Genomic DNA, 13,902 nt, shown 5'->3' with positions numbered 1-13,902 from the left:
TATCAAAACACAGCCTAAACCATTTAATGATGCTTCACTATAAATTACAAATTTTTTACCCGATTCAGGCTGAACAGTACTGGTGCTTTAGTCAACAAAGTTTCAATCTGTCAAAACTCAGCTAACATTTATCAAATCACTCATATTTCGCATCCTTTTGCAACAAATGAGTCATCAGAGAAGCTATCATCGAAAACCCTTTTACAAACCTCTGATAATATCCAGCTACTCTCAGAAAACTTTTGACTTCAGACATATTTTTCGGTGGTTTCCAATTAGTAATAGCTGAGATTTTACTCGCTTCTACCTTGATACCTTCTGTAGACACTACATGCCCAAAGAAACTGACTTCCCGAAGCTAAAATTCACACTTACAGAATATGGCATACAGTTGTTTCTAACGCAAGGTTTGAAGCACAGTTCTCAAATGATCAGTATGCTCATTTTTATCTCGGGAATATACCAAAATATCATCAATAAACACCACCACAAACCTGTCTAGATACGGTCTGAAAATTCTATTCATTAAATCCATGAATACTGTAGGTGTATTAGTCAGGCCGAACAACATCACAAGAAACTCATAGTGCCTGTACTTGGTTCTAAAAGCTTTCTTCTGTACATCTGAGTCTTTCACTCACAACTGATAGCATTCAGAATGGAGATCTATTTTAGAAAAAACAGTGGCACCTTTCAGCTGATCATACAGGTTATCAATTAGAGGCAATGGATACTTGTTCTTGATTGTAACCTTGTTGACTTGCGTGTAATTAATACACAGCCTCAACGATCCGTCTTTCTTATTTACAAACAGAATCGGTGCACCCCAAGGTGAATGACTAGGTCGAGCAAAGCCCCTATCTGTCAATTCTTGCGATTGTGCTTTCAACTCTTTTAGCTCTGTTGGAGCCATTCGATAAGGTTCTATAGATATAGGAGTTGTTCTTGGAATAAGATCTATAGAAAATTCCATTTCTCTAACTGGTGGTAATCCAGGTAATTCTTCCCGAAACATATCAGGAAACTCACAAACAATTGACATTGACATAATCTTTAATTCAGATACTTTAGTGTCCAACACATATGCAAGATAAGCATCATTCCCTATTCTGACATATTTCTGTGCTGATATAGCTGAAATTACATTAGATAACCCATCCAGTTTATTAGATTCAACATGAAGTAATTCACTATTCTGACATTTCAACACAATTTATTTTTGTTTACAATTCACCACCGCATCATGTTGAGTTAGCCAGTCCATTCCCAAAATTATATCAAATTCATGAAAGAGCAACAACATCAAACCAGCTGAGAACCAATAACCCTTTACCATTAACGAATAGTTTTTACATATTTTATCTACCATCACAAACTAGCCTGGGGGTTCAAGACTTTAACCACGAATTTAGTGGACTCAACAGATAAATTTTTAACAGATACTAAATTCGTGCATATGTATGAATATGTTGAACCAGGACTAACCAAAGCAGTAATATTAGTATCAAGAAGAGAAAATGTACGAGTAATGACGTTTGTTACAGAGGCATCTTCTCTTGCACAAATAGCATATGTCCTTGCGAGTGCTTGTGCTTCAAACTTAACTGTTGAATCTTTTGTAGCACCTCAACTACCACTGACATTGCCGAAATGATAGGGTGGTCTACCTCTTAAACCAGGATTACTTGGCTTCGAAGTCTAATCAATATCTTTTTCAATCCTTTCTGGACATTCTTTAAGATAGTGGTCAAAAGAACCACATTTATAGCAAGCTCTGCTTCTCATACGACACTCCCCAAAATGAAATTTATTGCAATGTTTACATCTAGGTTTGGAGTTACCAACACTTCTAACACCCGTTATAGATGGGGACGAAGATCTCGGCATAAAGCGTTGAGAACTTTGTTCTTTTTCGGAATATCCCATATATACGGTAAAACGACCATGGTATTTCTTTGAAGTAGATGATGTGATTTGCCCATAAACCTTTTACCAGAAATTCAGGCTTCTCTTTTCACTTGTTTTTTTCTTTACTTAATTCCTCGACTTTGTGTACTCGATTAACCAGTACTACAAATTCCCTTAATTCAAGAATTCCAATCAATAACTTGATGTCTTCGTTTAACCATTCTTCAACACATTTATATATATCAGCCTCAGTCGAAACCCATTCTCTGGTATACTTACTCAATCTAACTAATTATCGTTTGTACTAATATATAATCATATTTCCTTGTTTAAGCTCTAGAAATTTCTTTTTGATACAAAAATCTCTGGCTAATATACTTCTTTATGAATTCTATTTGGGAAAACTCCCATGTAACGTTTTCCCTTGGCACAACAACAACCAGAGTATTCCACCACTGATAAGTCAAATCTCTTAACAATGATACGCCACATTTTAGACACTCGACTGGTGTACATGATAATTCATGTACTATTTAGCAAAATCGAGCACGACTTTCATGGGTAGACCACACGCCCATGTCTATTTAATAGCCTTGAACACTGATTGGAGAAATCGCACACGGGCGTGTCCCTATCGAGCCCAAGTTTAGTCCTATTCTGAAAAGGCCACTCTTAAAGGCTTTTAGTCATTCTAAAGCCTATTTAAGCACACTAGAGGAGGATTATAGGGGACACACATGGAGTAGGAGGCAAGGAATTACTCAAAGAAAGCCGATTGATGGATCTCAGAAGTCGGATTCACCTTCAAGACTGAAGATCTCCCTTTAATTCCCTTCAAAAGTTCTTGAGTTTTCTTTATTTTTGTTATCATTATTCTTTCGAGATGTTTTTTTTCGTAAATATAAACTAAACTCCCTAAATACTTAAGAGGAATGAAACCTAAGACGGATCTTGTTATTAGTTTGTGAATTGTATGATAAATATTTGACTTGTTCTTAATTATGTGTTCTTAATTCTTGCTTTAATATTCCAGGATATTGATTCAAGTATTGATGTGCTTATTCAAAGGAGCAAAAGTCCCTGTCTAAGAGTAGATCTAGCATAACTGAGTGGAGTTGATTGCACGCTTAGAGATAAGGTGACAAGATTTTGCAGGATTAGGGTGAAACCTAATACGGGAATCCATAGATCGAGTTAATGCAACACTAGGGAGTTAATTAGAAAGAGATTTCAATCAATCAACCAGGGGTTAGACGTTGTTAGTCTCAAGAGAGATAATAATATAAATTCGGGATTTCTACGGATCAAGTCAAATGAATAAATCATCTGATTCAGAGTTAAATAACAAGTGAAGTCTAGGTGGATTTTTCCCTTAGGTATTGTCCAAATCATTCAGTTTTTCCAAAAGTTATTTACCCAATTTACTTTCCGTGGATTCTTAGTTTAGTAATTAGTTTAGATAAAACAAACTTCCTTTATTTCTAGGCTAGATAATAAAAAGAAAGTTAATACTAGTACTTTTAGTTCCTTTGGGTTCGACATCCCGGTCTTACGATAAACTATACTACTGTTCGATAAGGTGCGCTTGCCTTTGTTGTGATAATAGTTAGTTTGCAAGAACGGACATTCGTAAATTATAAAACTTATCATGATTTGTTCACATCAAGTTTTTAGCGCCGTTGCCGGGGAACTAAGATATTAGGAACACTCGATTTTTATTACTTTAGCCATTTTACTTTTATTTCAATTTCAATTTTTATTTTCTTTCTAATTTTTCTTTTTCCTTTTGGCAGGTTTTATAGTTTATGACTAGAATAAACCCATCAGGACCATTAATTTTTGACAATGAGATCGATCGCACAGCTCACAAAAACCGAAGAGAAATAAGGCGAAGCCTAAGATACACAGAGAAAGAGCAATAGGACGATATTTCCTCTACAACCGAGGAGATGTCTGAAAATCAAGAAAATCTGCTACCTCCTGCAATTGCTGCTAATCCAGTAAATCAGAATCCTGCTCTACGCACTATGTATGATTATGCTAAACCTACTTTAACAGGAACTGAGTCAAATATAGTTAGACCTGCTATTGCTGCAAATAATTTTGAACTGAAACCTAACACAATTCAAATGATACAACAATTTGTTCAGTTTGATGGTCTGTAGGATAATGATACAAACAATCACTTGGTGAATTTTTTGGTGTTTTACGACACTTTTAAAATCAATGGTTTTTCTGATGATGCCATTTGCCTTCGGTTGTTTCCCTTTTCTTTGAGGAACAAAGCTAAACAGTGATTGAACTCGTTACCACGAGGGTCAATCACTACTTGGGAACAAATGATCGAAACGTTTTTACTTAAATATTTTTCGCTAACTGAAATAACCAAATTAAGAATGATATCTCTTCTTTTGTGCAGATGGATCTAGAAACACTCTATGATGCATGTGAGAGATACAAGGACCTCTTGAGAAGGTGCCCTCACCATGGGCTGCCCTCACGGTTGCAAGTTCAAACATTTCATAATGGTCTTAATCCTTCGACTAGACAGATGATTGACACAGCTACTGGTGGGACTATCAATAATAAGACACCTGAGGAGGCTTATGAATTTATAGAAGAGATATCACTGAATAATTATCAAGGGCAAGTCATTAGGAAAAAGCCAACGAAAGCAGCCGGCATTTTTAATGCCGATTCGGTCACCATGCTCTCTAATCAGGTAGAACTTTTGAATAAAAAAATTGATGGTTAACTTAGCTCTTCACAGGTTCACCCAGTTATGCAATGCAATACAATACAATACAAATGGAGGTGAAACGAGCAACTCAGAATACCTATCTTATGGCCACAACATGGAACACGAGCAACTAAATTTTATGGTTAATAATCTTCGACCTCAAAATAATCCTTATAATAACACTTACAATGCAAGTTGGAGAAACCACCCAAATTTCTCATGGGGAAGCCAAGGAAATCAGAGACCACAAAATCCTCCAAGCTTCCAACAACAACTTTACCAGCAAGAGAAAAAGCCGAAGGAGATGGTGTCAAAATTTATTTCAGTAGCGAAAACCCGATTTCAGAACACTAAAACTGCACTTAAAAATTAGCAAGTGTCGATCCAAGGACTCGAGAATCAAATTGGGCAGCTGGCTAAGATGATCTCAGAAAGACCATCAGGAAGTTTACCTAGTAACACCGAACCCAATCCAAAAGGGCATGTGAAAGCAATTACACTAAGAAGTGCAAAGGTATTAGCTGAATCTGATAAGAAGCCACCACAAGAAGCTGAAAGAGACAAAGGAGAGGAGGAAAAAACTGAAAACAATGACAATCCAATGTTAAAGGAATATAAACCACCAATCCCATATCCAACAAACTTGAAGAAAGACCGCATGGATGCACAATTCAATAAATTTCTTGAACTTTTTAAACAACTCATATTAACTTACCTTTTGTCGAAGCTATATCGCAAATGCCTACATACGCAAAATTTTTAAAGGAGCTTCTAACAAACAAAAGGAAGTTTGAAGACTTATCTATAGTGGAACTTAATGAAGAGTCCTCATACATACTCCAAAATCAACTGCCAACCAAACTGAAAGACCCAGGAAGTTTTACTATTCCCTGCTTAATTAGTTGTTTGGATGTTGATAAGACACTAGCTGATTTAGCCATATAAAATGTTTAAACAACTTGGTCTTGGGGAACCTAAACCCACTAAGATGAGTATTCAATTAGCTAATAGATCTGTTAAATATCCTAGGGGAATTATAGAGGATGTACTTGTAAAAGTAGATAAATTTATATTCCCTGTTGATTTCGTTGTGCTTGACATGTATGAGGATGTTGAAGTGCCCTTAATATTAGGTCATCCATTTTTAGCCACTGCTAGGGCTGTTATTGATGTGGATGATGGTAAATTGGCACTTAGAGTAGGTGACTAAGAGATTATCTTTAAAATTTATGATGCCATGATGTTTTCTAGGGAACAGGATGACTCATGCTATTTTATTGACTCTATTGTCCATGCTACTCAAGATTCCTTTCAGGAAATCATACATAAGGACACGTTGGAACTGTGTCTTGCCTAATGAGAGGAGGGGGATGATAATTCTGAGATAGGAACTAAACTAGATTCCAATGAACCCTCCCTAAGATCACTAGAATATGAGGGTATTAAGGTAAATGATGAACTTAAGCAAAAACCCTCTACTGAAGAACCTCCCAAATTGGAACTTAAACAACTGCCGAATCACTTGGAATATGCATTCCTTGGAAATAAATCTACATTACAGGTAATTATTGTGTCTAACTTGCAACCCAAAGAGAAAGAGAAATTACTCCAAGTCTTAAGAGAGCATAAAAGGGCCATAGCTTGGAAAATTTCTGACATTAAAGGGATCAGCCCTTCTTTTTGCACCTACAAAATTTTAATGGAAGATGAATATAAGCCATGCATGGAAACCAAAAGATAACTAAACCCCAACATGATGGAAGTTGATAAAGCTAAGGTAATTAAACTTCTAGATGCTGGAATTATTTATCCTATTTCTGACAGTTCTTGGGTAAGTCTAGTGCAGGTTGTTCATAAGAAAGAAGGCATAACTGTTTTAGCGAATGAGAAGAATGAATTAATCCCAACAAGGACAGCCACAGGTTGGAGAGTTTGCATTGATTATAGGAAGCTAAATGATGCCACGAGAAAAGATCACTTCCCCCTTCCATTCATTGACCAAATGTTGGAAAGATTGTCAGGGCAGATGTACTACTACTTTTTAGACGGACTCTCTGGCTATTTTCAAATCCCAATAGCTCCTGAAGATAAAGAAAAGACGACATTTACATGTCCATACGGTATGCTTGCTTATCGTAGAATGCCTTTTGGATTATGTAATGCTCCTGCTACTTTCCAGCGCTGCATGATGGCCATTTTTGACGAACTTGTAAAAGACGTCATGGAGGTATTTATGGATGATTTCTCACTTTTTGATAACTTTTTCCATCTTTACCTTAAAAATTTAAAATGAGTGTTAATAAGATTTGAGGAAACAAACCTTGTGCTTAACTGGGAAAAATGTCACTTTATGGTTCAAGAAGGTATTGTGTTAGGACATAAAATTTCTAATAAAGGGATTGAGGTTGATAAATCTAAAATTGAAACCATTGAAAAACTACCTCCCCTAATTCGGTTAAGGCTATTAGAAGCTTTTTAGGACATGATGGGTTTTATAGAAGATTTATTAAAGACTTTTCTAAAATAGCTAAGCCTTTGACTAAATTACTAGAAAAAGATGTGCCTTTTAAGAAGCATTTAATACTTTAAAGGATAAACTGACTAAAGCTCCAATTATAATTCCACCTGATTGGAATTCACCTTTTGAACTAATCTGTGATGTGAGTGATTTTGCAGTAGGTGCAGTTTTGGGACAGCGAAGAGATAAACATTTTCAACCTATCTATTATGCTAGCAAAACTTTGACAACCGCACAAGAAAACTATACCACCACAGAGAAAGAGCTGCTAGCTATGGTTTTTGCATTCGATAAATTTAGGCCATATCTAATACTGTCTAAAGTTGTCGTTTATACTGACCATTCTGCTCTTCACTACCTTTTGACTAAAACTAATGGAAAACCTCGACTCATTCGATGGATTTTATTATTGCAGGAATTTAACTTGGAGATTAAGGATAAGAAAGGAGCTGAAAATATCGCGGCTGACCATCTCTCCAGTCTTGAAAATTCAAGTATCAAAGAGCTAGATGACGTTGAAATAAATAATTCATTCCCTGAAGAACAGTTTTTTTCTATATCTAATTCTGAGGTACCTTGGTTTGCTGATATTGCAAATTTCTTAGCCGCTAACATTATCCCAAAAGCGTTGACACATCAGCAAAAGAAGTGATTCTTTACTAATGTGAAAAAATACTTTTGGGAAGACCCTTTTCTTTTCCGTATATGTATAGATCAAGTCATTAGGAGATGCGTTACAAGGATAGAAACATTGAAGATCTTGGAACACTTCCACTCAGGACCGACTAGAGGACATTATAGTGGAAATAAGACTGCACATAAAATCCTCGAATCAGGTTTTTATTGGCCCACTCTATTCAAAGACACCAACAGGTATGTTACTTCTTGTGATAAATGCCAATTGACAGGTAATATCTCCAAACGTGATGAAATGCCTCAGACATATATGCTCTCATGTGAAATATTTGACATTTGGGGTATCGACTTCATGGGTCCATTCCCTAGTTCATTTGGGATTAAGTACATCTTAGTAGCTATTGATTACATGTCCAAATGGGTTGAAGTACAAGCTTTACCTACTAATGATGCTAGAATAGTAGTACGATTCCTTAAGAAACTTTTTCTCTCGATTTGGAACACCTAGAGCAATTATTAGTGGTAGGGGTACTCATTTTTGTAATGCCCAATTTGACAAGACCCTTAAGAAATACGGTGTTCACCACAGAATAGCCACCCTTTACCACCCTCAAACTAGTGGCCAAGTCGAAGTAGCAAACCGAGAGCTTAAACGTATCCTAAAAAGATAGTAGAGTTAAATAGGAAGGATTAGACGATGAAAGTAGATGATGCTTTATCGGCTTATAGAACTGCTTTTAAGACCCCCATAGGAACATCACCTTATAGACTTATTTATGGAAAAAGATGTCATCTAACATTTGAGTTAGCTATAAAATTTCAAAACTTCGATCCCAGACTTACAGGTGAAAACAGGTTGATGCAGTTGAACGAGTTAGATGAGTGGAGAACTAATGCATATGAGAATTCACGCCTATACAAGGAACCAATGAAGCGCTGCCACGACGCTCCTTTAAAACAACACAAGCAATTTGAAGTGGGAGATCTTGTCCTGTTGTATAATCGAGGCTTAAATTATTCCTGGGGAAGCTTAAATCACGATGGTCAGGTCCTTTCATAGTCCAAAATATCCTTCCACATGTCACAATAGAGGTAAGTCACCCATCACAAGGCAGTTTCAAGGTAAATGGACATTGCCTAAAATTTTACAACAGTGAGAATTTCAAAGACGATAGAGAGGAGCTACGGCTCCACGAACTCCCCTAAATATACCCACAAGGTAGAGTCGAGCTTAGACTCTAAATGAGCACTTCTTGGGGGGCAACCCAAGCACTAACCTCACTAAATAGGGTTTAATTTTTCTTTAGCTATTCATAGTCTAACTGCAGGAAATGTTGACATTTGATAAGGGCAAACACGGCCTAACCCACGGGCGTGGCTTAGGCCGTGCTCATACCACGGGCAGAGACACGGCCGTGCGATACGGCCGTGTGAAAGCAAAGCAAAATTTTTCCCAAAACACGGGATTCCATTCATTGCCACGACCATGCGACATGGCCGTGGGCAATCTTGCCAAATCAACACGGGCGTACAACACGCCCATGTCTATAAACCATGGTCGAAACTGAGAAATTAGCATGGGCATGGGCGCATAAACATAGGCGTGGGAGGAGCGAATGAATTAACACAGGCAGTCGACAGACCCATGCCCACCTCTCATGGATAAAATTGAGAAATTAACACGGGCCTGCAACACACCTGTGCTCACAACCCGTGGTTGAAACTTCAAAATGACACGGCCATGTACACCAACACGCCCTGAGGAACACGGGCGTGCGTGTTTTACTGTTATTTTTATTTTTATTCCATTGTCTCTTATTTACTTTTGAAGACCTGCATCTTATATTCTACCTGCCTTTATGGTTATCATCGAATTATTCCCTTAATTCTCCTTCACAGTGGTGTCTTCTCATTTATCCCTCTCAATCATGCCTTCCTTTCAGCTTATTCTTCAACTCTCGCTCTCGCTAATTCAAGGATATCGTCTACAATTTCAGGGCAGCTTCACTTCTCCCCTTCTATTTTGATATTATCTTTACATTACTATTATACATATTTGTACATTGAGAATAATGTACATCTTAAGTGTGGGGGGTCATTTATATCATTATCAGAAAAATTCCTGAATTTTATCTTGTTCCCGTGTGATCTTCTCATATCATTATTAGAGTAAATTTTGATTAATTTATGATTTTTATTAATATGTCTTGAATTAAAACATAAGCAATCATGCATTGATTGTTTAAACTTTAAGAAATTAGAGAATCAGGCATGATAAGTTGATTTTTGAGATTTAAAAACTTTTAGGTTGTTTCACCAAGTTTAGGTACTATCTTGAGTTGAAATTCACAAGTTTAAACATCAAAAAGCCATAATTTTTGTGAGATCTTGAGCCTTTAGAGAATATATTATTTCTTTTACGCTCACTTTTATTGTTGCTTTGAGTGCGTCAATATTGATCTGTTATTCTAGAACTTGCTTGATTATGCATGTCAAGACCACACCATTTGATTTGATATGTTAAGATGATAAAGGCACTTAGGTTTAACCCACTCACTCCATTAAAGCCTACCTTTATAATTAACCCTTAGTGAACCCCCTTGAGCTTAACAACCCATTCATTGATTTACCCTCAATATTAACCCATAACCCATTATTGTTGAAATCCTCTAAATTAATTTGATCTCTATTTTTGTCGAGATTTGATTTGAAAATGTTGCTTACCTATGTTTTATCTTTGATATTTAACCTATGTTATTTGACTTGTTCTTAAAAAAAATTACAATACATACATTTATCTTAGTAGTATTCTTTGTTTTTGAGCTTAAATGTTTAAATCCATATTCTGAGAAGAAGCTCACTTGTATTCAATTGATGATTAGTTATTTTTCTAGTTAGGTAATTTTTCAATTCAATTTCTATTCTAACCTTTTCTTTCAGCTTGTGACCACACCCCATAACTAAAGCCACGTTACAACCCTCTAAAGACCTTTTGATTGATGTTTCATCTCAATATATAGTGGTGGAGATTTGATTTTCATTGCAAGCCTATGGTAATAACTTTTCATATTGACTATTGAGTGCTTAACTTGTTGTCCTTAAACACCTCGAGTGACTTGAGTGAATCCTTAGTAAGGATGTTAAACTCTGTGATATTTTGAATCAAATGTAACCACTTAGATGAGGGGAGACACCTATGTTTTCATGATAAAATGCTCAACTTGGAACGTTTGAAACTTTGATGCCTTTCTAGTTGAATTCTCAATGTATGATTGCTTATGGATTAATATGAGATATTATTGATGAGAATTATAAGTTGAGAAGAATTTATTTTGATTGCGAGTGATAAACCGTAATTTATACATATTTTTACCCCATGCTTAACACATTTTATGGATGATTTCTCCTTAGATTTGGTGAATTCGATGCTCCTAATCTTAATTTCATGTTTTATACTTAGGTGAGCATAAGAGAGTAAAAGAACTGAGAAACGGGCCAAAAACGGATAAAACAGGCCAATGTGGGAAATCAGCACGGCCTAGAGTTCACCACACGGGTAGACCACACGCCCGTGTAGGTTTAATAGGCTTTGGCACGGCCTGAGCCTCTTCACACGATTGACTATATGGCTGTGTCCCTTTGGTAAGATCGAAGCACGGTTTACATGGGTAGATCACACGCCCATGCCCATTTAACAGCCTCGACCACGGCCTTAAGTAATCACACACGGACATGTCAAATGAGCGTGTCCCTGCCAAGCTCAAGTTTAGTCCAATTTGGAAAAGGCAAATTTTGAGGGCTCTTAGGCATTCCAAAGCCTATTTAAACACCTGAGGAGGCACTTAGATAGGGGACAGAGAGTAGGAAGCAAGGAATTACTCAAGGAAAGCCGAGTCATCCATCTCAAGAGTCGGATTCATCATCAAGAGTGGAGATCTCCCTTCAAGTTCCCTCAGGAGTTTTGAGTTTTCTTATGTTTTGTTATCTTTATGCTTTTGAGATGTTTTCTTTCATAAATATGAACTAAACCCCCTAAATACCTAAAGGGAATGAAACCTAAGACAGATCTTGTTATTATTATCTGAATTGTACGATAAATATTTGACTTGTTCTTAATTATATGTTCTTAATTCTTGTTTTAATATTTTGGGATTTTGTTTAAGTCAACACTCTTTTTCAGAGGAGGAATAGACCCTGTCTAAGAGTAAAATTGTCATAATTAAGTTGAGTTGATTGCGCGCCTAGAGATAGGGTGACAAGATTTTGCCGGATTAGGGTGAAACCTAATAAGGGAATCCATAGATCGAGTTAATGCAATTCTAGGATGTTAATTAGAAAGAGATTTCAATTATTCAACCTAGGGTTAGGCATTATTAGTCTCGAGAGAAATAATAATATAACATAGGGATTTCTATGGATCAAGTCAAATGAATAAATCATCTAATTCAGAGTCAAATAATAGGTGAAGTCTAGGTGGATTTTTCCTTAGGTATTGTCTAAATCAATCGAATTTTCCCAAAAGTATTTTCCCGAGCTTTTTTTATGTGCATTCTTAATTAGTAATTAGTGTAGATAACCAAACCTCTTAATTTTTAGGCTCGATAATAAAAAGAAAGTAAATACTAGTACTCGTAGTTCCTTTGGGTTCAACAATCCAGTCTTGCTGAGCTATACTACTGTTCGATAGGTACACTTGCCTTAATCGTGATAATAAGTTAGTCTCAAGAATGTTTCATTTATAAATCTTTAAAACCTGTTACGAATATCACGCAATCAAGTTTTTGGCGCCATTGTTGGGGAACTAGGATATTAGGAACCCTCGATTTTTATTACTTTAGCCATTTTACTTTTATTGCAATTTAAATTTTTATTTTCTTTTCTAATTCTTCATTTATTTTCTTTTGATAGCTTTTTCTAGTTTATGACCAGAAGAAACCCATCAGGAACACTACCTTTTGACGGTGAGATCGACCGCACAGTTCATAGAAACCTGAGAGAAATAAGGCGAAGCCTAAGATACACAGAGGGTGAGCAAGAAGACGATACTTCAACCACAACCGAAGAGATGCTGAAAACCAAGAAAATCCTTACCTCCTGTGATTGCTACTAATCCAGTAAATCAAAATCCTACTCCACGCATTATGTATGATTCTGCTAAACCTAATTTAATAGGAACTGAGTCAGTATAACTAGACCTGCTATTGCAGCAAATAATTTTGAACTGAAACCTAACACAATTCAAATGATACAACAGTTTGTTCAGTTTGATGGTTTGCAGGACGAGGATCCCAACGCTCACTTGGCAAATTTCCTAGAATTTTGCATTACCTTTAAAATTAATGGCCTTTCTGATGATGGCATTCGCCTTCGGTTGTTTCCATTTTTGTTAACGAATAAGGCTAAACAATGGTTGAACTCGTTACCATGAGGGTCAATCACTACTTGGGAACAAATAACCGAAAAGTTTTTATTAAAATATTTTTTGCCAGCTAAAACAACCAAATTACGTAATGATATCTCTTCTTTTGTGCAGATGGATTTAGAAACACTTTACGATGAATGGGAGAGATACAAGGACCTTTGGAGAAGATGCCCTCGCCATGGGTTACCACCCTGGCTACAGGTTCAAACCTTTCATAATGGCCTAAATCCTTCGACTCGACAAATGGTTGATGCAGTTGCTGGCGGAACCATCAATAATAAGACACCTAAAGATGCCTATGAATTTATAGAGGAGATGTCACTGAATAACTATCAGTGGCAAGTCATGAGGACAAAGCCAACGAAAATAGCTAACATTTATAACGTCTATACGGCCACTATGCTCTCTAATCAGGTAGAACTCTTGAATAAGAAAATTGATGGTTTCCTTAGTTCTTCACAGGTTCACCCAGTAATGCAGTGCGAAGCGAGTGAAAGTGGATCAAGCAGTTCAGAATACCCACCTTATGGCCACAACATGGAGAACGAGCAGTTAAATTACATGGGCAACAATCCTCAATCTCAAAAAGATCCTTATAACAATACTTACAATGCAGGTTGGAGGAACCACCCAAATTTTTCATGGGGAGGCCAAGTGAACTCAGACTCAACTCAACGA

At 36.5% G+C, this 13,902-nt stretch overlaps 2 non-coding genes across 2 annotated transcripts; both read right to left on the bottom strand.

Annotated features, from left to right (window-relative positions):
• Positions 1-4,291: 4,291 nt before the first annotated feature.
• LOC121208980 (small nucleolar RNA R71) lies at positions 4,292-4,401 on the bottom strand. The gene has a single exon (XR_005904099.1). It is a non-coding gene; the product is annotated as a small nucleolar RNA R71 (small nucleolar RNA).
• An 8,901-nt stretch (positions 4,402-13,302) lies between these two features.
• Positions 13,303-13,409, bottom strand: LOC121208650 (small nucleolar RNA R71). The gene has a single exon (XR_005903781.1). It is a non-coding gene; the product is annotated as a small nucleolar RNA R71 (small nucleolar RNA).
• Between the last annotated feature and the right edge of the window lie 493 nt (positions 13,410-13,902).

The sequence above is a fragment of the Gossypium hirsutum genome, chromosome A10 (assembly GCF_007990345.1).
Source record: "Gossypium hirsutum isolate 1008001.06 chromosome A10, Gossypium_hirsutum_v2.1, whole genome shotgun sequence".
NCBI classification, from domain to species: domain Eukaryota; kingdom Viridiplantae; phylum Streptophyta; class Magnoliopsida; order Malvales; family Malvaceae; genus Gossypium; species Gossypium hirsutum.
The sequence above is the reverse complement of the archived record's forward strand: the minus strand, read 5'-3'. Positions and strand labels throughout refer to the sequence as shown.